We start from the raw sequence: 25,755 nt of genomic DNA, 5'->3' as shown, positions 1-25,755 counted from the left end.
AGAAGGAGGTCTTGGGAGGACCGGAGATTATGTGAGGGAAGGTATCGGGAGATTAGTTCAGAGACATATGAGGGAGACAGGTTATAGATGGCCTTGTAGGTCAGTATTAGTAATTTGAATTGGATATGCTGAGGGAATGGGAACCAGTGAAGAGATTTGCAGAGGGAGAAGCGGAGGAGTAGGGAGGAGAGAGATGAGTTAGTCGGGCGGCAGAGTTAAGGATGGACTGGAGAGGTGTGAGGATGTTAGCAGGGAGGCCACAGAAAAGGATGTTGCAATAGTCGAGGTGGGAGATGATGAGGGCATGTACAAGCATTTTAGTAGAATGAATGTTGAATAAGGGACGGATTCTGGAAATATTTTTGAGCTGGAGGCGACAGGAGGTGGAGAGAGCTTGGATGTGCAGTTTGAAGGACAGGGCAGAGTTAAGCGTTACTCCAAAGCAGCGGACCTCTGGTACGGGGGAAAGTGTGATGTCATCAATTATTATAGATAGGTCGGGTAAGGATGATCTGTGAGATGGGGGAAAGATGATAAGTTCAGATTTGTCGACATTGAGTTTGAGGAAGTGAGAGGAGAAGAAGGAGGATATGGCTGATAGTCACTCCGGGATTCTGGACAGCAGAGAGGTGACGTCTGGGCCAGAGAGGTATATCTGAGTATCATCGGCATTAAGGTGGTACTGGAATCCATGGGACTTTATGAGTTGCCCCAGGCCAAGTGTATAGATTGAGAAGAGTAGGGGTCCTAGAATAGAGCCTTTGGGTACTCCAGCAGAGAGAGGGTAGGATGAGGAGGTAGTGTGGGAGTGGGAGACGCTGAATGTGCGGTTGGAAGAGATCCAGGATAGGGCAAGATCTTTGATGCCAAAGGAGGAGAGGATCTGTAGTAGGAGGCAGTGGTCAACTGTGTCGAAAGCAGAGGACAGGTCTAAAAGGAGGAGTATAGAGTATTGTCAGTTAGCTTTGGCTGTAAGTAGGTCGTTGGTAATTTTGGTCAGGGCTCTATCAGTGGAATGATGGGGACAAAAACCAGATTGTAGATTGTCAAAGAGCAAGTTAGATGAGAGGTGGGAAGAAAGTTCAGCGTGGACATGCTGTTCCAGGAGTTTAGAAGCGAATGGGAGCAGCGATATTGGGCGATAGCTGGACATGGCTATTGGGTCGACGGTCAGATTTTTAAGGATAGGCGTGATTGTGGCGTGCTTGAAAGCAGAAGGGAAGGTACCGGAAGTTAGTGAAGGGTTGAAGAGGTGGGTTAGAGATGGGATAAGAGTGGTGGTGATGTTGGGGAGGAGATGGGATGGGATAGGGTCAAGTGCACAAGTGGTGAGGTGCGATTTGGAGAGAAGATGAGCAAGCTCCCCTTCAGTGATGTTAGGTAGGGAGGTTATGGAGTTTGGGCATTGGTCTGGCTTGCAAAGGGGTTGTGGTGGTTGAGCAATAAAGACTTGCCGTGTTTGGTCTATCTTGTTTTTGAAGTGTGCGGCAAAGTCCTCGACAGAGATTAGGGAAGTCGGAGGGGGCAGTGGTGGGCAGAGGAGGGAGTTAAAAGTATTGAACAACTGCTTGGGGTTGTGGGATAAAGAAGATACAAGGGATGTCAAGTAGGCCTGTTTAGCAGAGGTGAAGGCAGATTTGAATGTGAGTGTTGCTTGTTTGAGTGCAGTGAAGTCGCCTTGCGAATGTTTTCTTCCAGCCCTGTTCTGCAATTCTGGATGCTTGCCAGAGCTTTTTAGTGATGTTATTGTGCCAGGGTTGTCTATTGATTCATTGCACTCTGTTATGCATGGCAGGGGCGACCGAGTCGATGGCTGATGCAAGAGTGGCATTGTAGAAACTAGTGGCAGTGTCATGGAGTGAAGCTATGGAGGACAGTGGTAGAATAGAGTCAGAGAGTGTGCGAGTGTCTAGATGTGTAAGGTTTTTGCGGGGGTGTGCATGTTGCTGGACATGGGTGACAGGTGAGGAGGACAGTGATGAGAAAGTGAGTAGATGGTGGTCAGATAGAGGGGGAGGGGAGGTTGTGATGTTAGATAGGGAGCAGAGACAGGTGAAGACCAGGTCTAATGTGTGTCCATCTGTGTGGGTGGCTGAGGAGCACCACTGAGTAAGTCCAAAAGATGAAGTAAGGGACAGGAGTTTGGAGGTTGCTGTCTGGTGGGTGTCAATGGGAATGTTGAAGTCACCCATGACAATGGTGGGAATGTCATCAGAGAGAAAGTGAAGGAGCCAGGTGGAGAATTGGTCAATAAAGGCAGTGGTCGGGCCCGGAGGTCGGTATATGACGGCCACTTGGAGGTTGGAGGGGGAGTAGATGCGGACAGAGTGGACTTCAAAAGATTGGGATTGAGTTGAAGGTGCAGTTGGAAGAAAGGAGAAGGCCCACTCCTCCACCATGTCTTTTGCCAGGGCGAGAAGTGTGGGTGAAGTGGAGGCCACTGTAACATAGCGCAGCAGGGGAGGCGGTGTCGGAGGGAGTCAGCCATGTTTCTGTGAGGCCAAGGAAGGAGAAATTACAAGACGTAAAGAGGTCGTGAATAACATGGAGTTTATTGCGGACAGAGCAAGCATTCCAGAGTGATCCAGAGAGTGGGAGCAGGGTGGTGGTTGTCAAGGGCACGGATTTGAGGTGGGAAAGATTTCTGGTGTTTGTATTGGGTTGGGAACGATAGAAGGGGGTAATAATGGGAGGTATGAGCTGTGGGGATCCAGGGTTGGGAGTGTCATGGTCACGTGTCTCTGGGCACACAGCGGTTACCGCAAGGTGAACCCATAACACACGTGACCCTGGATACACCGCCTCCAGTGGGGCGCATTTAAATAATAAAACGTGCAGGTGGATACGCCGCCTCCACCTGGCGAATTTAGGTATTACACGTTATACAATAATCAAATAATAAAGGGGGAACCTGGGTAACTTTAACAATGGTGGGCCCTGCGATAGGGAATGGGGGACGTGGAGACCTCCTAAGCTCCCCTGAGCCAGTGTCCCTGCACTCCTAACATTCCCTATACAGGCTCCGCACCTGTCGCCGCACGCGAACCTTAACCCCTTGCTCGCCCTGACCCTAAACCCTCACTAGGGAATGGGTCGGTGCGGAGACTAATCCCACCACTGCACTAATAACACACATGAGGAAAGAAGACAATACAGGGGAAACACCACTTAGCTTTGCTCTGTTGCGTACTCTCCTAGCAACAGAGCCCACCACCTGTGTGCATCTTCTCCTCCACCCGGATCCATCACCATAACTGGATCCTTCACCTTAGTGCAGCCTTGGAGCAGAGTCCACCACCAGTTGCTGCTGCTTAGCAACAGAGTCCCCAAGATGAGTCCAGCTTCTGCCACGAAGTCAAGCATGCTTGAGTCCAGCTCAGCAGCCAAGTCCCACATGGCGAGTGCCACTCTCCATAGTCGCCACTCCACCAGTCCATGCAGACACTTCCCGCCGACACCATCACTGCGACCCCACCACGCCATGCCAGCCCTTCGTCCAGACACCATAGCTGAAACACGTCCCCCCTGGCTAAGCTGCGCAGGACTCCTCTCCAGCTCCATCCTTCCACCAGGCTCTCAAACTCAGAGTGAACACAATCTCACAATATCACAGGCAGTGATTGCACACCCCTAGCACACCTTTATAGGGTGTCACACCTGATCCCTAATTATGTGCACAAAAAACCTAAAGTGCGATACCACTAACCACCCCCGGGGACAGTCAAGACACCTTGGAACTTTCCAAAGTAAAAAAAGTTCACCCAGTGCAATTTAAAACTGTGAGATCATGACAGGGAGATATGTCCCAGGTGTGTGTATTGCTTGGGGTACTTCTTGTGCACAATTTGTATACTGACTGAGGGACGAGTGTGGAATTGAGAAGTAAAGTATTGGCCTGTTGTACTTGCACCAATATCAAGGAAGCAGAGAGGGGCTTGTTTTTGACTCAGTTTATAAATCCAGTGTATTAATGAAGAGAGAACCCTCCTATTGGTGACATGTGAACCAGAGCTTGAGAAATATAGTCGTGAAGCTGACACAAATTTTGGTTTGCGCAAAGTTTGCTGCTTCAACGTTTTTAGATGTTTTAATATGATGTTTCTGTATTTGATGAAGTACAGTTGAAAACATTTTATAAGTTTTTAAACTTTTCTTGACAATTAAATCAAGTTTATGTAAAGACTCAGTATTTACATTGCTGACCCTTATATTTCAAGACTTCTTCCATTTGCTTTGGCATTCTGGGCCAAATCCTGACATAGGACAACTCATTCTTGTCTAATCAGTGATTGGTGTTTTTCACAATTTTTGTGTATTTGTTTGTTCACCCACTTTTTGATGATTGACCACAAGTTCTCAATGGGACTATGCGGCACTCACCAGTTCGAAAAATATACTAGTCCTTTATTCCATAACGTGGGATTTAGACATAAAAAAGAGCAGGTTACAGAGGTATGTGGAGAGAGGCAGAGTGGGCGACGGCCGTTTTGCAAAAGAACACTTCAACTGGTCCAGGACAGGTCCTGGTGAGTGCCGCGTACGTTCTTATTTTTACTGTGAATTCTATGTATCTCTAATGCAGAGCATCTTGAACTGTTTGATAAGCCGCTATAGCTCTATACTGGTGTGTCTACATTCCTTCCACGGGATTTGATATGGTTTGACTGGTGCCATAGTCTGTTTTCCTCGGACATTCCAAAATTTTAATGTTTTGTTCAATAAGCCACTTAATTGTGTTAAAGCATGTCGATTTGAAATACATAAAGTGTGAATAGCAAAATGGCTTTTGAAGTTTAGGAAAAATACACATGAGATGCTTAGCACAAAATTTGGTCAAATAATGTGAGCCCATCTACCATCAAGGTAATCTCTTGAATCGGATGGGTCCCTGACCTAACAGCTCAGTATGAACAGTTACCTATGACTAATCTCTTGGTAAAGCCTACATTTATGGGTTAGTCGGAACCTGATGTAATTAGATGCAATTAAAACCACAGCATGGTGAAGGGCGGAGTGCTCAGTCAGAAAGCTAGCATACAAATAACAGAAAACTGACCGGCACATCAAGAACTAGTCTGAACAGGTGCATACCAAAAACCAACTTATATATCAAAATATTAAAATGATTGCACTCAATTGTGCTAAAGCATGTCAATGTGAAATACATGAAATGGCTTTTGAAGTTTAGGAAAAATACACATGAGACGCTTAGCACAAAATTTGGCCAAATAATGTGAGCCCATTCACCATCGGCAAGGTTCAGACCAACCCATAAATGAAGGCTTTACCAAGAGATTAGCCATGGGTAAGTGTTCACACTGGGCAGTTAGATCAGGGACCCATCCGATTCATGAGATTACCTTCACTATCAAATCTGGGGCATCGAACTATGTAAAAAACAAAATTTTTTGTCAGTCTCAATTTTTGGCTATGACTGTAGAGCCAATACCCCAGAGGGCCAGGAAATCATGCCTGCGTCGCTATAATATGAAGAAAACCTGGAGCTATGTGTATCTAACTATCTAACTGCCAGGAGGGGGCCCCGCTTGTTGTTTCTATGGAACCCTTCATCTTCAGTGCATACAACTGTTTACAATTCCCCATTTCTGTTTTCAAACTTATAGATTACGTATCCATACGATGAACTAATTGGGATTTTTAATATGTTTTGGTATGTCTTTCCAGGCAGACAGACATAGAAAACTTCTAACATAAGGAAATAGTTAGGGATATAGAAAACTTGTTTAGGCCAGTCACATAGCAAAACAACAATCACTGTAATGCATGTTTGATCATTTCTATGGAATCTTTAGATATTACTGGGCAAACATTGCTGTCCTAGGACATGTTATTGCAGTTAAATGTAACAAGATATGTGGAATCAGCCGCTCCAAACTTGTTTTTATGTATTTGCCATTCAATCAGTTACTTCACTGAAAAATGACAGAAGTTGTGTCTGAGGTTTTCTGGCAGTGCTGTGAATGCAAAGGTTGCAGGTCAAAACTGCAGTAAACCCTTAAGTCACTGCTAAGTTAGTAAGTCACAAGCATATTAATGAGGAAAAGCTAAAGAACGATGACTTGTGTACGCGCCACACCACTCATGTTTTCTTTCCAACATTCAATGACCTGCCTCATAGTGTAAACTTGCCTCTGTATAAATTGCTGCCTTGTGAATGGCTTTTGGGTAAATGCACTGATGATGGTTATAGTACTTCTATTGATACATCCAGGGTGAAATACAGATATTAGCATAGAACAAATTATTTTAACTTCCAATATTGAACTTTAACATTCACAAGTGTATAAGCTTGCAAATTGATAGTAACAATAACTTAGAGTTGTGTGGTCAATGGCAGCTTACTTGCTATATAACTGGTTGAAGGGTTATTAAAAAAATGTATTTATTCCCAGTGACAACCACAACAGCTCTTAATACAGGGCGATTCACTCGCTACTTTACATAGACAAATTGCTGTAACTTCTTAAAGAGACTATCGTACTGAAATTTGGACTGTACACATCTTGGTTCATGTGAATCTGATGTTTTAAAGCAAGTGTTGAAAATGTCCACCGTTCGCATCCAAGCTCGCTTGCTTGTTCCGTTCTATATTGTTGAATGTATTCTACAGGTCGTCTTGGGTTATAGCATGAATTTTTCGCTGTATGTTCTCCTGGAGTGCATGCAATGTTTGTGGCTTTTACTGTACACCTAACCTTACATATGGCCCCAAAAGTAAAAAGAAATCCGGCGGTGTTAAATCATGCTATCTTGGTGGCCACAGTCCCATTATTTTGTCATCAAAGAAGGCTTCAATTCACGGTTTGGATGGTGGATTTTGACCTTTAAACTTCTTTAGAAATTCACTTTGGCCCATCTTTAAGGACTCAGTTTTCCAATAAGTTTTGACAATGAAAACATGCTCCTCCAAACTAAATCTGTACATTGTTAACAAATGAAGGAAGAATTCGGCAGGAGTGAAATGCAAGCACCGCACATAAACTACCAATGCGCAGCAAGGCATGCCACAAGTCTATCTCGTAGTGGAGATGACCAGCAAGGTGTCAAGTTGGCTGGACCACTCAGCGCAGATGATGAATCAGCGCCAAAAAAGGATGTATGTCCATGTTCATTTTATAATCAAAAGGAGAAAAAAAGACCCCAGCATATAGAGCGCACACCCAAGACAATGAGGTATGTAATCAATACATATCAATTTTATTAGAAGAAAAAAGCATACAATAAAAACATTTAAAAAACAAAGGCACACCCCCAAATGTCCCAAACAGGTCAGACAATAAACCCCAATAAACAGACATCACTAGTAAGAGATGTGTAATTAGACAAAATGTACATAATAATACATAGAACATGACCCAACAACCCTAAATCTGGGCATCCCCAGAGGAAAAAAAAATTACACACAGCTGCTCACTAAAAAATGGTTATCAAGAGATCAGGAGGCACTATAGGTGAATTAGCCATCCACTATAGGAGTAGAGAGAGTAATACACCAACACACTCCAAAAAAAGGCCACATAAAATAAGGGGGGCCCTATAGAGAACCCTGGTAAAAGAGGGAGCAGGAGACCATCCAATATAGGGATGGACAGCAAGTCTGGACTGAAAAGGAATAACTATGGGCAGAAAGATATATAAGGATGCCACAAAAAACATGAGAAAATGGTAAAAGATGGAGTCACCATAAGAAGCAGTCCAACATGCAACGTCAGGGGTCAGGTCATCAGAGGAAGGTGGTACCGGGACCGGGGAGGTGTGGGGAGCCCTACGCGTATCGCTGCTAAATGCAGCTTCGTCAGGGGAAGTCAGATGATAAGTAGTCAGTCAGTCTTAAATAGCGGTCAGTCAAGCACAAAGGAGGGAGAGGTGTGTATAAACATGAGTGTCATTGGTAACAAACCAATCAGAGTAAATGCCAACGTATAGACAGCTTCAGAGAGCTGACAATATTGAGGGAGAAAGTGCTGAGGGCTCATGACGTGTCAGCATGCCCGCAGTGATACTGAGAGCGAGCATACATGAGAAGCAAGGCAGAAAAAAAACAAAAAAAAAAAGTTCAACTGCACATGTCAGAAACCGGGCTGCTGCGTAAACGTGGCGCCCCTGAGGCTCAGTCGCCACAGAGGTACTGCACCTTCTCCTAAGGTGTAGTGCCCCACCACCTAGGTAAGTTGGGAACTCCGTTCCACACTCCAACACCTGCACCCCACACACAGGATAGTTTAGCACTGACCACACTGCGGCTTCATGCTTAGAGGGTAGCAGAGCACCTTTCGTGGTTCCTTGCTTCGTAACACGAGATGTGCTGGGAGGTGGATGGAGTTAGATATAAAAGAGTGGGAAAGTTTAGAATTACAGATCAGTCTGGATGTCAGTCTGACAGGTGGTCAGAGAGGAAGGAAGTCACTCAGATAGGAGTGAGGATCCCTGGAAGAGGGATGGAGGAAGGAGTGCTTCAGCTGCCTCAGTGACCTAAGCCAGCTGGCACGGGAAAGGAACAGAAGGAGAAAGATGTAGAACTGCAACCTAAGCTTCCATAAGAGAGAGAAGGAACAGTGCGGAACGAAGGAGTAGGAGAACAGAGAGGAGTTGTGGGTTGGAAGAGGAACCCTGCCTATAGGTTCTCAGCGCAAGGCCAGGGCCCGGTCCCCGAGGTTGTATGGACACTTATGGTTCTGCAGCAGACACCGGTGGAGTAGTTGGCTGTAAATGCACTACTCCCATCTAAGACTTGGGACACAACAGCAACCGAATAGAGAGCCAGGACTCTGGAGAAAGGAGTCCCCGAGAGAGGCTACAGCTGTCTGTCATACAAGTAGAGTTGTTAGGAACATCTGACAGGAGGAACTTCAGAGTACCATGGTACTGGAGCTCTTCACACTAAAAGGCGCAATAGAAGCGTCGTTCAGGAAAGGTACATGTTGGCAGAGTGTTGGAGAGGAGAAGCCTGACTTGCCCTGGAGGTTGATTGAGTCTCTGCCCCGGAGGACACGGCACGGAAGCAGGCACCAGTGTGTACCACGAACTGTGAGTAAAGCTTTGGAACTACAAGCCCTGGTGTCTTCCATTCAATTGTGCGCCAACACCGCCAGCACCGCTACATCTGGGTACCAACATTCCTCACACCGCCTGCGCCTATTCTCATCTATTGCAACTACACTACCCTGGGGTTACAGCTTCACCTGTGGGGAGCTATACAATCTATGCTGCAACACACCATCAGCCCCAGAGGATCTGCACGCAGCGTTTGCTTAACATCTTGCTTGCCAAACACCACAGGTGGCGTCACGAACTATCACATAAACTATATTGCAAATCACCTTTGATTTGGGCACCTAGGGCCACGGACCGGGTCACAGCCGCCGCGACACATCCCCCTGACACCAGCTCGGTACCGAGTACCGCACAGCCCTGGGACGGGGGCGACCCATAAAGACAGCAGTATTCGCGCGAACCCAGCAGAAACATGATAGAGGCATACTGAGCGAGGGGGGCAGGAGAGAGGATTGAACTGCGCATGTCAGAGAATAGGCTGCGTAATGAAAACAGCAGTATGTGCACGCACCCAGCAGAAACTTAGTAAAGGCATACTGGGTGCAGCAAGAAAAACATGAGGCCAGGTCTGCGAAGTGTGGAGTGAGTGTAGGAGCATTACAATCAGGACTGGCACAAGGAGATAAAGTAGCGCTCAGCATAAAGGGGCGCAATAACCCCAGATGAATAAAGAACATAAAAGAGGCAGGAGTCAAAATACTGAAGTCATGGGGTCAAGTATGGTGGCGCCTTAATCAGGGCTGGCCAAATAGGAGCAACAAATAGTGCTCGGATAACAAGAGGTACACAAATCTCCTATGGACATAAGGCTTAAAGAGGGTGAAAATCACGTCACCAAAAACCTGGGGCCAAGAAATAAAACGGAAGAGTGCAACAAATATAAGCACATCTCTGTTTGTAATGAGGGCAGAAAATGAGATGAGGTGACCAAATGAGTCTAAATAAAAGGGGAAAAAAAAAGAGCCACAGAGCAAATGCTCAGGTCTAGAGTTGAGCAACTTTTGTTTTTTTAGGGTCGAGTTTCGTTTCGTGAAACCCGACTTTTCCAAAAGTCGGGTCGAGCAAGATCGTCCGATTATAGGGAAAAGTCAGGGTCATCCCGAAACACAAAACCCAATGTAAGTCAATGGGGAATAAAAGTCGGCAGTGAGAGGAGGCCAGGAAACAAACCTACAGTGCCCATTTGAATGCCAAAAGCATCAATTCTTCTTACTTAAGCTTGTCAACCTTAATTAACTTCATAATACAAGTTACGCACTGAAAAATGGGGGTTATTTGGCTAAAGTTGTGGGGGGGTAGGGCTGGCTCCAGGTTTTCATGTGCCCTGGGCGAAAGAGCGCCCCTTTAACACATACCACAACTCATCATGCTTCGATACGGCAGAGAAATAGCGGTATAGTACAATGAAAAATACTTCACTTTTTACATCTCATGACGAGGCCCATCTATTTCTCCATACAGAATCATTGGTCCCATATAATGTTTGAAACAGTATATGATGAGCTCCACATAATGCTACAGTATATGTTGGTCCCCATGGATGAAGCTCCACTGTCTTCTGGGCCCAAATAATGCTCCAAACATAATGGGCCCCATTTCTAATGCTCTAGTGTATAATGGGCCCTGTAAATGCTGCTCCAGTGTCTGATGTCCACCTTTGGAATGTTCCAGTGTATGGTGGGCCCCATCTATCATTCTCCAGAGTATAGTGCTCCCCAAAAATTGCTGTCCCAACATTGAAAACAATCAAATATGTCTCCTTGCTAGGGAATCCCTGTACTTGTCTGGACTCCTCGTCGTCCCCATCTTCCATTTCACTGCACAGTATTTCAACTTTGCAAGTGCTGTGATCCTGAGCAAGCAGGGGGGGGCCCACTCGTTGGCGACGGCACTGGCACAGGGCCCCTGATAGTACGGTGGTGTGTCTGATGGCGGGTGGGCCGAACCTGCACTTTCATCTGCAGCTTCCTCTTTGTCACCGTGTAAGATGGAACTGTATATGGGAAGGGTAACCTGAGTTTCATCAGGGTCAGATTCAGGCCGTGTAGCGTGCGAGGGGAATGTAGTGGTCTGGGTCAATGTACCAGCAGATTCATCGAGCAGTGGCTGGGCATCAGTGCACTTGTGTCGCCCCCAGGAGTACGGTCGCCACAGTGATTACCTTCCTGCTAGGGAGTGTGATGTCATGCTTGGGAGCAACGAACGATCTCTCTAGCAGGTTAACTGATTGGGCGGCGTTATTCCCACGAGTCATGACCCTCCAAACAGCGTTCATGAAGGCAAAGTGTTTGTTTTACGTGGGCAGTATGGTTGCAAAGCTGAACCTTAAAGGAATGTCCAGAAGGGCACCACCAGGAGTGGAGCCTACGGTTAAATTCGACTCCACCTGGGAAACCTCAAACATGCCAGCTACAGAACAGATGCACACAATGCAAGCTTAATTCCGTTAACGAACGAGACTCCGTCATGCCCCACGGTCCGAGTACGGCTTACTAGAGGGACACGTGAGGCTCTGGAACATGAGATTGGCCAATAACTGGTGTGTCATGCCCTTACATGTCCGTGGCTGCATGTGCGCTACACTGAAAAGGCCAGCGTTTGTCGCTTACAGGTGCATATAACCCGCTGAACAACGTTAGTGATGGGTATCACTGATTACAATTATTACCCGCGAAAAATGATTTCCCAGTAAGTGCAGGTCAACCGCAGTTCCGGAATTAGGCCTAACCGTCATTCCTGAAAAAATGAAAAACTTACGTGTGCAAACCACAGGTGCTGTAGCTTGCTTAACAGCTCGCCAGCCGTTCTCACGCCCAGTATGGATTACACGTGATTGCACAAAGGTGAGAAAGGGTACCGTATCCCCAGATAACATGTATGGATAGCGTACACATTCAAAATATATGTCTATACATCAGGAGGCAGGCTCAGACGGTGTTAGGCCCAGTATGGATTGCACGTGATTGCACAAAGGTTAGAAAGGGTACCGTATCCCCGGATAACATGTATGGATAGCGTACACATTCAAAATATATGTCTATACATCAGGAGGCAGGCTCAGACGGTGTTAGGCCCAGTATGGATTGCACGTGATTGCACAAAGGTTAGAAAGGGTACCGTATCCTCGGATAACATGTATGGATAGCGTACACATTCAAAATATATGTCTATACATCAGGAGGCAGGCTCAGACGGTGTTAGGCCCAGTATGGATTGCATGTGATTGCACAAAGGTTAGAAAGGGTACCGTATCCCCGGATAACATGTATGGATAGCGTACACATTCAAAATATATGTCTATACATCAGGAGGCAGGCTCAGACGGTGTTAGGCCCAGTATGGATTGCACGTGATTGCACAAAGGTTAGAAAGGGTACCGTATCCCCGGATAACATGTATGGATAGCGTACACATTCAAAATATATGTCTATACATCAGGAGGCAGGCTCAGACGGTGTTAGGCCCAGTATGGATTGCACGTGATGGCACAAAGGTTAGAAAGGGTACCGTATCCCCGGATAACATGTATGGATAGCGTACACATTCAAAATATATGTCTATACATCAGGAGGCAGGCTCAAACGGTGTCAGGCACAGTATAGATTTGACGACCCAGACTACACAGCGGAGGAGCAGGGAGAGGTGAAGATTGCAAATGCTGGGGCCCTGCCCAAGCAAGGGGGGCCCACTCGTGGGCGTCGGTACTGGCACTGGGCCCCTCATAGTACGGCGGTGTGTCTGACGGCGGGTGTGCACCACCACCGTCAGAGACACTTGATTGCACTATGAGGGACCCTGTGCCAGTGCCCGCGCCCAAGAGTCGTCCTACCCACCTGTCCAGGGCAACGGCACTCGCACGGTGTCGTGCGCTAGGTGGTGACCCCGGCCATGGGGGGGGGCAGCACAGTTAGGGAGTTTTAGAAAGTGGCATATGTTGATGTTGGACATTCAGCTGATGCAAAAGGTGAAATAGGTCAAGTCCCAGGAAGAGGTGGACCAAAGCAAGCCATTTTTCTGTCACCCTATGTGTCATCAGGGGAAGGTGGGACAAAATCCTTGGAAACCCATGCGTGGTTCATTTTAATGAAGGTTAGATCATCCACATTTTGGGTTGACAGACGGGTCCTTTTTTCTGTCAGGATTGATCCAGCTGCACTGAAGACTCTTTCCGATAGCACACTTGCAGCTGGGCAAGCGAGCTCCTGTAAGGCATATTGGGCCAATTCAGGCCAGGTGTCCAGTTTAGCGGCCCAATAGTCAAAAGGGAATGACCTGTGTGGGAGAACATCGATATGGGAGGAAAAGTAGTTTGTAACCATAGTTGACAACTGCTGTCTCCTGTCACTTTCCATCGATGCAGTATTACCAGTTGTGTGAGCGGTACTTGAAATATCAGTCCACAACATTGTCATGAAACCCCTGTCTCCAACGCCACTTCTGCTGTGTGCACCACGAACACCTCTGCCAAGCTGCCCCCGGCCCGTACGGCTCGTGTGAGAACCATCACCGCTGCTGTGTGCTGGGAATGCCTCAAGCAACCGATTTACCAGAGTTGCTTGTTTATTAGCCAATATTAGGTCAAGGTTGTCCTGTGGCATGATGTTTTGTAATTTGCCTTTATAGCGTGGATCCAGGATGCTGGCCAACCAGTAGTCGTCATCGTTCATCATTTTGGCAATGCGGGGGTCCCTTTTTAGGATCTGCAAGGTATAATCTGACATGTGGGCCAATGTTCCCGGTGTCAATGATGCACTGAGAGTGCTGGTTGGAGGAGCACTTTCTGGCAAATCCACATCCCTCCAGTCACGCACAAACCCTGTACCAGACCTTGCCACGCCAACATTTTCACTTGCCCCACTAGATGCATCCTCCTCCCCTAAGTAATCATCCCCATCCTCCTCCTCCTCCTCTTCTTCCTCCACCTCGTCCAGGAGAGGTCCCTGAGCAGACAATGGCTGAATATCATCAAGGATTCCCTCCTCCTCTTCCTCCTCATCAACATTGGCTGCAGAAGCCTGCTCCTTAAGGTGCGTCAAAGTTTGCATGAGCAGACGCATAAGTGGGATGCTCATGCTTAGGATGGCGTCGTCTGCGCTTACCAGCCGTGTGCATTCCTCAAAACACTGAAGGACTTTACAGAGGTCTTTCAGCGTCGACCACTGCACACCTGTCAACTCCATGTCTGCTCTCAAAGTGCCTGGCCGTGTATCCTCCCACAAATGCATTATGGCCTGCCTCTGCTCGCACAGCCACTCCACCATGTGCAGGGTGGAGTTCCACCTTGTTGCAATGTCGATAATGAGGCGGTGGTTGGGAATGTGGAGCAATCGCTGCAGCTTCTGCATACGAACGGAGTGTACAGGCGACCGGCGGATGTGCGCGCACAGTCTTCGCACCTTCTGGAGCAGGGCTGTTAACTCCGGATAATTTTTGAGGAAGCACTGCACCACCAGGTTCAAGGTGTGAGCCAAGCAAGGTATATGGCTGAGTTTTGAAAGGGCTATGGCTGCCACAAAATTACGGCCGTTATCACTAACTACCTTGCCTGCCTCAAGATGTACACTGCCCAGCCATGACTCAGTTTGTCGCTTCAAGTACTCGGCCAGCACCTCGGCGGTGTGTCTGTCGCCCAAACACATCATCTGCAACACAGCCTGCTGACGCTTTCCACTAGCTGCTCGATAGGGGGACACCTCGTGTGCAACAGTGGCAGCTGCAGATGGAGTGCTCGTACGACTGCGCTCTGTGGACGAGCTTTCGCTTCTGGAGGAGGAGGAGGAGGGTCGAACGCCTACAGCCAACTGTTTCCTATACCGTGGGCTACGCAGCACTGTCCCACCACCGCTGTCCCCTGTGGACCCTGCATCCACCACATTAACCCAGTGCGCAGTGATGGACAAATAACGGCCCTGGCCATGCCGACTGGACCATGCATCAGTTGTGAGGTGCACCTTTCCGCTCACTGACAGCTTGAGTGCATGGACAATGCGGTCTTTCACATGATGGTGGAGGGCTGGGATGGCTTTGCGAGAGAAGAAGTGGTGACTGGGTAGGTCATAGCGTGGTACTGCATAGGCCATGAGTTCGCGGAAAGCTGCGCTTTCCACCAACCGAAAGGGCATCATCTCAAACGAGATTAGTTTGGCAATGTGGGCGTTCAAACCCAGTGTACGCGGATGAGAGACTGAGTACTTTCTTGACCTACTCATAGTGTCTGGGAGGGTGAGCTGGACTCGAGAGCTGCATATGGTGGAAGTAGCGGTGGACAGGGCGGACTGAGAGAGGGTTGATGATGGTGATGGAGTTGTTGTTCTTTCTGATGGCCTAGAATCAGTCTTTCGTTGATATAACAGTGGGATTCCCTGACTGCTGTGGCCTTGCAACGACACCTCAACATTTGCTGCTGTGCTAACCGGTGGGCTTACAGTGGGGGAAACAATGTAGCGTTGCTGACTACCTTCGTTGTGATCAGTTGCACATGTGGCACTTGAGGTTTGGTGTTGTGTCCACGCTTGCAAGTGCATGGTGTTTAAATGTCTAAGCATGCAACTGGTATTCAAATTTTTCAGATTTTTCCCTCGGCTAAAGGTCTTTGCGCACTTCTTACAGATACCTTGGCCTGATCATGAGGATTTTGTTCAAAAAAGTGCCACACTGCACTCTTCCTACTTTGGCAGACATTTTGCGGCCTAACACGCTGTGATCTTTTGACCCTCTGGACAAGCTGTCCAGCAACTCTTTTGATTTTTGGAACCTGTCTTTGGAGTGCTCCGGGCCTGCCAGATAACAGCTGTTGTGATGTCGATGTCTGCTGTGGATGCTCCTCATCTGAGCTATTGGAAGCAGCACCCTCTTCCCCCGATGGATGCCAATCTGGGTCAACAACTGGGTCATCCATCACCTCCTCTTCAATGTCATGTGCACCTTCCTCTGTGTCACCGTGTATGGTGGTATAGTGTGCGTGAAGGGGCACCTGAGTCTCATCAGGGTCAGAATCTGGCTCTGTACACTGCGAGGACAATGTAGTGCTCTGAGTGAATGTACCAGCAGAATCATCCATCAGTGGCTGTGCATCAGTGCACTACATGTCAGATTCATCTTGGCCTGGGTAATTCACCATTTGACTTGATAATCCAGGCATGGTATGTGAAAACAGCTCCATGGAGTAATCAGTAGTATGGCCTGCGTCATCCTTCAATCTTGGTTGGGGTGAAGGACACAAGGAAAGGTGTGGTTCATGAACATGAGCCTCCAATGACGACTCAGTGCTTTTACTTTTTACAACTGAAGAAGAGGAGGCGATAGAGCTGGAGGCTGAGTCAGCAATGTAAGACAAAACTTTTTCCTGATGCTCTGGCTTTAAAAGCGGTTTGCCAACTCCTAGAAAACTAAGCCTTATGGAGCCAGACGATGACGCAGGCTCAACACCTCCTGCATTCGGTCCTATTTTGCTCTTGCCACTACCATCAGATCTACCACCAACACCATCATTACCAGCTGCCAACCCCCGCCCAATTCCACGGCCTCTTCCACCAGCCTTCCTCATTTTTGGTAGAAATGTAGACAAAATCCAACAAACTATATAGTACTGTAAAACAAGGTACAAGGTGTCTATAGGACAGGGGAGATTTAGATTTTCTGCAGACACTTGTGGACACTGGACACTTGGATTGTGTGAGGCCCACTGAATATCAGAGCGCTATGTCACAGGCTCGATGCAAACAGGAGTGAAAAAAGTGACTACAGGATAAGGGAGATTTTGAATTTCTGCAGACACTTGTGGACACTGGACACTTGGATTGTGTGAGCCCACTGAATATCTGAGCGCTATGTCACAGGCTCGATGGCACAGCTGTGACCAAAGTGACTAGAGGATAAGTGAGATTTTGAATTTCTGCTCACACTAGTGGACAATGGACATTTTTGGACTGTGTGAAGCCCACTGAATATCTGAGCGCTATGTTACAGGCTCGATGGCACAGCTGTGACCAAAGTGACTAGAGGATAAGTGAGATTTTGAATTTCTGCTCACACTAGTGGACAATGGACACTTTTGGATTGTGTGAGGCCCACTGAATATCTGAGCGCTATGTCACAGGCTCGATGGCACAGCTGTGACCAAAGTGACTAGAGGATAAGTGAGATTTTGAATTTCTGCAGACACTTGTGGACACTGGACACTTTTGGATTGTGTGAGCCCACTGAATATCTGAGCACTATGTCACAGGCTCGATGGCACAGCTGTGACCAAAGTGACTAGAGGATAACGGAGATTTTGAATTTCTGCAGACACTTGTGGACACTGGACACTTTTGGATTGTATGAGGCCCACTGAATATCTGAGCGCTATGTCACAGGCTCGATGGCACAGCTGTGACAAAAGTGACTAGAGGATAAGGGAGATTTTGAATTTCTGCAGACACTTGTGGACACTGGACACTTTTGGATTGTGTGAGCCCACTGAATATCTGAGCACTATGTCACAGGCTCGATGGCACAGCTGTGACAAAAGTGACTAGAGGATAACGGAGATTTTGAATTTCTGCAGACACTTGTGGACACTGGACACTTTTGGATTGTGTGAGCCCACTGAATATCTGAGCGCTATGTCACAGGCTCGATGGCACAGCTGTGACCAAAGTGACTAGAGGATAACGGAGATTTTGAATTTCTGCAGACACTTGTGGACACTGGACACTTTTGGATTGTGTGAGCCCACTGAATATCTGAGCGCTATGTCACAGGCTCGATGGCACAGCTGTGACCAAAGTGACTAGAGGATAACGGAGATTTTGAATTTCTGCACACACTAGTGGACACTGGACACTTTTGGATTGTGTGAGGCCCACTGAATATCTGAGCGCTATGTCACAGGCTCGATGGCACAGGTGTGACCAAAGTGACTAGAGGATAAGTGAGATTTTGAATTTCTGCTCACACTAGTGGACAATGGACTCTTGGATTGTGTGAGGCCCACTGAATATCTGAGCGCTATGTCACAGGCTCGATGGCACAGCTGTGACCAAAGTGACTAGAGGATAAGTGAGATTTTGAATTTCTGCAGACACTTGTGGACACTGGACACTTTTGGATTGTGTGAGCCCACTGAATATCTGAGCACTATGTCACAGGCTCGATGGCACAGCTGTGACCAAAGTGACTAGAGGATAATGGAGATTTTGAATTTCTGCAGACACTTGTGGACACTGGACACTTTTGGATTGTGTGAGACCCACTGAATATCTGAACGCTATGTCACGGGCTCGATGGCACAGCTGTGACCAAAGTGACTAGAGGATAACGGAGATTTTGAATTTCTGCAGACACTTGAGGACACTGGACACTTTTGGATTGTGTGAGGCCCACTGAATATCTGAGCGCTATGTCACAGGCTCTATGGCACAGCTGTGACCAAAGTGACTAGAGGATAAGTGAGATTTTGAATTTCTGCAGACAATTGTGGACACTGGACACTTTTGGATTGTGTGAGCCCACTGAATATCTCAGCGCTATGTCACAGGCTCGATGGCACAGATGTGAACAACGTGACTAGAGGATAATGGAGATTTTGAATTTCTGCAGACACTTGTGGACACTGGACACTTTTGGATTGTGTGAGCCCACTGAATATCTGAGCGCTATGTCACAGGCAGAAATTGGCTAGTGTATCACAAACTACAAGGTGTATGTAGAATTGGGCAGAATAGGAATCTCCCTAGAGTGCAGGTCTGTAAGAACGGAACATGTCCTCGACTTATTCTCACAGAGTGACACAGATAGCTTCACTGTGGCTGTGATAACAGCCGTTACACGGTACTGTGTGAGGAGCGTACACCGCTGTATGGTGTGAAAAAATGCACGCTCAGTACCTCAGCAGGACAAAACAAAAAATTGGGATTGCTTTTAAAAAAGCAGTTTGCAGCTCAGTACCTCAGCAGGACAAAAAAAAAAAAAATTGGGATAGCTTTTAAAAAAGCAGTTTGCAGAGCAGTGGGTAAACAGCAATGCAGCTGTCAGGAAGCCTTAGAAGGCAGCCCAACAACCAACACCACTGATACACCACAATATAGCCTCCCCTTGCACTGCACACACAGTGATTGGTGTGTTGTACAGGCACAATCGCTAGCAGCAGAAGCAGTTTTTTTTTCTTCTTCCCTGCCTAACGCTCTCCCTACAGAATCAGCAGCAACCTCTCCCTATGCTAAGATCGGCAGAAGTAAGATGGCGGTCGGCGTGCACGCACTTTTATACCCCCTGTGACGCCCACCAAAGCAAGCCAATCACTTGCATGCCCTTCTGAAAGATGGTGGTGACCCGTGCCTATGTCATCACGTTGCCCACAGTGTCCGTGGATCCTGATTGGCTGAAAAAGAGCGCAAAACAAACTTTTGAAACGTGACTTTGGCGCGTAAGTCGCCGACCTCGTGGCCGACCTCATCCTAGGGTCGGGTTTCGTTTCATGAAACCCGACTTTGCCAAAAGTCGGCGACTTTTGAAATTTTTCGACCTGTTTCGCTCAACTCTACTCAGGACCCTATAAATAGAGGTACCACCTGAGAAGATGGAATAGTTACAGGCTGATATTAATGCCCACAAAAAAAAGGGGCAGAGGAGAGGGGGTGTTTTTAATTAACAAAAAATATATAAAAAATAAACCCATTTAATTAACCCATTTTATTTTTACAAAGGTATGGAACATTCTGTATGCATGAAAATGATGAGACAGTTAGTAACAGAAACAGGGGGAAGGGGGAATGGGACATCCAAAGATAAAGACCATAAGGACAAACAAGTATTCATCCAAGAAAGCTTGTAAATAAAAGTTCCTCGTTGAGCCCATTGGGTGATAAACTTTGTAGGTTGAAAATCTTGGAATCCCCTCCTCTAGCGTTCAATGAAATCTTCTGTAAACCAAAAAATGAAATGTTAGAGATAGAACCACTGTGCGCAGTTAAAAAATGCGAGGCCACCGGGGTTTGAGTTTTGCCTTTCCTAGGGACTGCATCTGCCAGATGGATTGTGGAAAGGTGCTTCTGAGCTCTCTTTCTAAACTCCTGGGAGGTCTGACCCACATAAACTTTGCGACAGGGTCAAATAAGAGCATAGATAATATTAACCGATATGGTATGGAATCGAATGGATTGACAATCAGCGCCAAAAAAGGATGCATGTCCATGTTAATTTTGTAATTCAGTGTCTAGAATTATTATTAGAGCATTTGTCATTGTTTTTCACTACAGCGTAGGGGATGGCCAAAACAATATTATATAATAGTGGTGCCCTGGTATACCCTGTTTCTGCAACAGTTTGGGCCTGCAAATGATCGGCATCAATTCATCATTTGAATTTTTTATAAGTTACTTTCCTTTTTTGTCTTGTGGCATTAAATGTCATTTTTGGACCCAAATTAATCAAATTGGCGCACGTGATTCATGAATTTGGTGTACAGTCAAAATGGGCTTTTTTATGCTTAGAACAGATTTTGGCAACTTTTGGGACTAAAACGCAAAATGGCTGTCATGCTCAAAAGTACACTGGGGTGGGGAGGGGTCACTGGAGTGAAATTGTGCTAAATTGTGTGACTTTTTAAAAGTCATAACTGATGAATCAGGCTAAAACATCTGGAATTGCTAATCTCAACCCACAAAGCAAACCCCCCAAAACAATCAATTGCATATAAAAATATATATGGCACACATAGAATAATGAATTAGGTAAAAAAAAAGATGCAAAACACACAAAACTGGATAAAAACAAGCACAAAGGCAATGATGAATTAGCCAAAATATTTTTGAGACTATCTGGCAATGTGTACTATTTTGCTAATTTTATAATTTGATTTTTGTTCCTGATATAAAGAACTAATTTCAGGAACATATATAGTAGTAGAAAAATCTGTATAGTGTCATATAATAATAATAATAAACATAATAATAATAATAATAATAATAGTAATAATATGTTACATTATTTTAAAGAACACAAATATTTTTCGGTTATTTTGTCTCTAGAGTAGTGCTTACTAGAGATCAGTGAATATATTAATATTCGGTTCGGATCAAAATCTCCAAATTTGAAGTATTCATTAATTTAATCGGTGAATATAGCCGAACGCCATACACAGCATAAAAGCACGTGTTTCTCACGCTGTGTGACTATTAGGCTGGAGTCACACTAACCTGCGCAAAATACGGTCAGTATTTTACATGCGTAATACGGATGACAGACCCCTAAATAGTGCTCCGTATGTCATCCGTAATCAAGGTGTGGTCGCGTATTTTGCGCATGTAAGCATCCGTATGTAATCCGTATGGCGAGATTTTCTCGCAGGCTTGCAAAATGGACATATAATGGAGCCCTATGACAGTTTTAATAAAGAAATGAAAGAATAGATATAGACACATAGAATGCGCATATATATATATATATATATATATATATGTATTCTATGTGTCTATATCTATTCTTTCATTTCTTTATTAAAACTGTCAGTGTGAGTTTACTGTATCGTGCACTGAATTGCCGGCTTTGCTAAAAGACACCGGGTGCGTATTTCTCGCAAGTCACATGTGTGGTCCGTGTGTAATCCGTATTTTTTGCGCACCCATAGACTTGCATTGGCGTACTACGGGCGTAGTACGCTGACAATCGCAGCATGCTGCGAGTGGTACGGAGCGTAGGATACTGAGGAGAAATATACGCCTGGTGCGAGTGACCCCATAGAGAATCATTGGTCCGTGTCTAATGCGTGCTTTTTGCGCCTCTCACTCTCCCGTATTCCTCGCCAGTGTGACTCCGGCCTAACTCCCATCAACCTACACCTGCTGCCGCTAATGACAGTGAGAGCAGAAGCGGCTGATTGGAGTATTCCTCACCTGCTGTCTGTGCTATAAATAAATTAATAACTTAAAAAAAGTGTGTTCCCTTGTATTTTTTTTTAACCAGCCAGGCGAAATTCACAGCTGGGGTTGCAACCCTCAGCTGTCAGCTTCAGCAAAGCTGGTTATCAAGAATGGAGGGGTCCCCACACCGTATTTTTTAATTATTTAAATAATTTAAAAAAATGGCATGGTGTCCCCCCATTTGTGACAACCACCCTTGCTAAAGCATACAGCTGGGGGCTGGTATTCTCAGGCTGGTAAAGGCCATGGATATTGACCCCCCAGCCTAAAAATAGCAGCCCGCAGCCACCTAGAAATCTATTAGATGCACCAATTTTGGCGCTTTGCCTGGCTCTTCCCACTTACACTGTAGCTGTGGAATGTGTGGTTCATATTTCTAGGGTTGATGTCATCTTTGTATTGTCTGGTGACATCAAGCCCATGGATTACTAATGGAGAAGTGTCTATGAGACACCAATTCATTACTAATCCTACATTTATATGGTAAATAAAGACACAGCAAGTATGAAGTTCTTTATTAGAAATAAAACAGAAAACACTTTTCCATTTTTATTTAAAAATAACACAGTAACACTCACCTAATGCCTAATTCCACTAAATCACTTGTCTCCTGTAATAAAACAAAAATAAAAAACAACAACATCCTTCACCTGTCTGTCATTCTGTCTCACCCTGTAATCCATGTCTGGGGAAAAATAGTTTTCAACCTGGACGGTGCTAAGATGCGACCGTCCAGGCTGAGAACCACTTGTAAATGAGCTGCTGAATTGCCATCTTTTATTCTGTCTAACTATCTATGTAATATACAGGTGCTTCTCACAAAATTAGAATATCCTCAAAAAGTTACTTTATTTCAGTTCTTCAATACAAAAAGTGACACTCATATTATATAGAGTCATTACAAACAGAGCGATCTATTTCAAGTATTTATTTATGTTAATGTTGATGATTATAGCTTACAGCCAATGAAAACTCAAACATCATTATGTCAGTAAATTAGAATACTTTATTACACCAGCTTTAAAAATGATTTTAAAATCCGAAATGTTGGCCTACTGAAATGTATGTTCAGTAAATGCACTCAATTCTTGGTCGGGTCTCATTTTGCATCACTTTCTGCATCAATGCGGTTTGGCATGAAGGCGATCAGCCTGTGGTACTGCTGAGGTGTTATGGAAGCCCAGGTTGCTTTGATAACAGCCTTCAGCTTGTCTGCATTGTTGGGTTTGATGTCTCTTATCTTCCTCTTGACAATACCCCATAGATTCTCTATGGGGTTAAGGTCAGGCGAGTTTGCTGGCCAATCAAGCACAGTGATACAGTATTGGTAATTTTTGCAGTGTGGACAGGTGTCAAGTCCTGCTGGAGAATTAAATTTACATCTCCAAAAAGCTTATTGGTAGAGGGAAGGAAGCATGAAGTGCTCTAAAGTGTCCTGGCAGTTGGCCTACACCAGCAGATGACATGGCTCCCCAAACCATAACTGATTGTGGAAACTTCACACTAGACCTCAAGTAGCTTGGGTCGTGTGCCTTTCCACTCTTCCTCGAGATTTTGGGACCTTGATTTCCAAATGAAAAGCAAAATTTACTTTCATCTGAAAACAACACCTTGAACCACTGAGCAACAATCCATTTCTTTTTCTCCTTGGCCCAGGTAAGATGCATCTGGCGTTGTGTATTGGTCATAAGTGGCTTGACACAAGGAATGTGACGTAGTTACAGCCACAGCCATCGGCTCCTGCCACTGCTCTGCTGCTCCCCCTCCCCCGCCGACTTTCTGGACAATGACTCGTGTATAAGCCGAGGGGGGTGTTTTCAGCACAAAAAAGTGTCGAAAATCTCGGCTTATACATGAGTATATACAGGAATAAATAGTTAATTAAATAGATAAATAATAACCAGCCATGACAAAGCTGACAGCTGAGGTTTGTAGCCCGCAGCTGTCAGTTTTGTCAGCGCTGGTTATCAAAAATAGAAGAGAACCCATGTCATTTTTCAGTTTTATTTATAGCGTACAGGAGCAACAACAGGGATAAGCTGATGGGAGTAGTACTCTCTCATCAATGGTGCCTGCTCTCGCTGACTGATCTCGTTGACTGATGGGAGTAGTGCTCTCTCATCATTCAACGCCTGTGACCAGAGGTAAACTTTTTACCGCCAGTCACAGCTGTTGGCTCATGCTGTCATCTGATAGCGGGGGAACCACAGTTCTCGCACCAATCAGAGCCGCCGGTGTCTCATATCCAATGTTCGGGGTGCCGAACCTGAACTGTAACACGGACTTCCTGGATAAATCTGTGTTTGAGGTTTGTGCCCGATCACTAGGTGTTCTTTATTGACCTTAACTTTACCGTTTGGGTTTGCCCATCACTAGTCATGAGCAGATAGATGCTGGACTGATTTCCCTTACTGTATAAGATACCAGAACTGTTTTGTAATCATGTATACAAGTATGTAGTCACCATATTATCAGGACTGATTTTTATAAACAGTAAAGCTTCCCATTTAGGAGCAAAATTATTTAACACCAAGATAAATGTAAACAGAACAAGTACATAGGAAAATTGTAGAAACTTTTATTATACAAAGTAAAGCATTTAATTGCAGAATGTAAATGAGACTCTTTTGCAATCTTCATACAACATTTTGTCACACAGAACCAAATCCAAGGGCTGCAAATCATTTATATGAATACATCACCAGAACAATCATTAATACAGGATTATTTTTCCAGTACCAAGTTTTGATAAATTTTGAGTTTTTGAAAGGTTTTGAAGTATTTCTGCTCCAAAAATACTAACATATGCAGAGTTTTTAGAGCAGAAGGTCTTCAAATCCTCTTCAAAATCTCAAAAATCTTTGTTTTGAGGAGTTTTGAGTTTTAATAGACATCAAAAACACCAACAATATATGAGTTCATCACGAGAACCATCATTAGTACATGAATCCAGCACCAGAACTGCTGTCAGTACATGAATCCATCATCAGAACCATCACCAGAACCAAAACTAATGCCACAATCAAGTGATATCTTCTCTGATTGCAGTTGTTGCCATAACTTTTGTCTTCACCATAATGAGATTTCATGCTCACTGCTCAGCACTGAAGACTTCCATCGTCTCTAGTTTTCTGTAACCCATCAAGACATGATGCCTTAAAAGTAAAAGTGTCCTTATAATGTCTGATGAATAAAAATATCTTCCATGCTGTGCATTTCAATAAATAATTGTCCCTCACTGTGCTTTCCTGGACAAAATATGACCCCCATACTGTACTCCTGATGATACATAGTCTTCAAACTAACCCCTCTTATAAATTATAACCATCAAACTGTACTCTCTTATAAGTTATAATTATTAAACTGTCTGATAACTTCCATACTGTCCTTCCTTACGAACCATGGCCTCCACATCTTTCCTCATGATGTCTCCATTTTCACTGTCCCCCATGCTGCTACCTCTTCTTACTGTCACTTCTTGTTGCTCTTCTTGACTGTCCCCCACACTCCCACCTTTCCATACAGTTCTTACCATGCTCCGCCCTTTCCATACTGTCTATCCATGCTCCTACCATTCCCTACTGCCCTCCCACACTTCAGCCTCTCCATACTATTCCCCCTTATGTCCCCACTCAATAATGTGCTCCCACTCTACTTCCTCTCCATATTGCCTCCCCATGTTGAACACTCTTTATAATGTGCCCTATGTACCCACCTCTACATAGTGTCCCCACACACTTCCACCTCCCCATATTGTGACCTCACACTGCACCTTTCC

General features: G+C 45.4%; 1 protein-coding gene and 1 long non-coding RNA gene across 2 annotated transcripts in view; one reads left to right on the top strand and one right to left on the bottom strand.

The window, feature by feature from the left end:
* FBLN7 (fibulin 7) overlaps positions 1–25,755 on the top strand; it is a 355,887-nt gene that overhangs the window by 174,507 nt on the left and 155,625 nt on the right. The window lies entirely within an intron of this gene.
* LOC141049048 (uncharacterized) overlaps positions 19,735–25,755 on the bottom strand; it is a 242,606-nt gene continuing 236,585 nt past the window's right edge. Inside the window, exon 5 of the long non-coding RNA XR_012220236.1 lies at positions 19,735–19,979. This is a non-coding gene — a long non-coding RNA (uncharacterized lncRNA). The remainder of the gene's footprint in view (positions 19,980–25,755) is intronic.

This window comes from Dendrobates tinctorius, unplaced genomic scaffold, assembly GCF_039654945.1.
Source record: "Dendrobates tinctorius isolate UK_male_01 unplaced genomic scaffold, ASM3965494v1 ptg000140l, whole genome shotgun sequence".
NCBI classification, from domain to species: domain Eukaryota; kingdom Metazoa; phylum Chordata; class Amphibia; order Anura; family Dendrobatidae; genus Dendrobates; species Dendrobates tinctorius.
The sequence above is the reverse complement of the archived record's forward strand: the minus strand, read 5'-3'. Positions and strand labels throughout refer to the sequence as shown.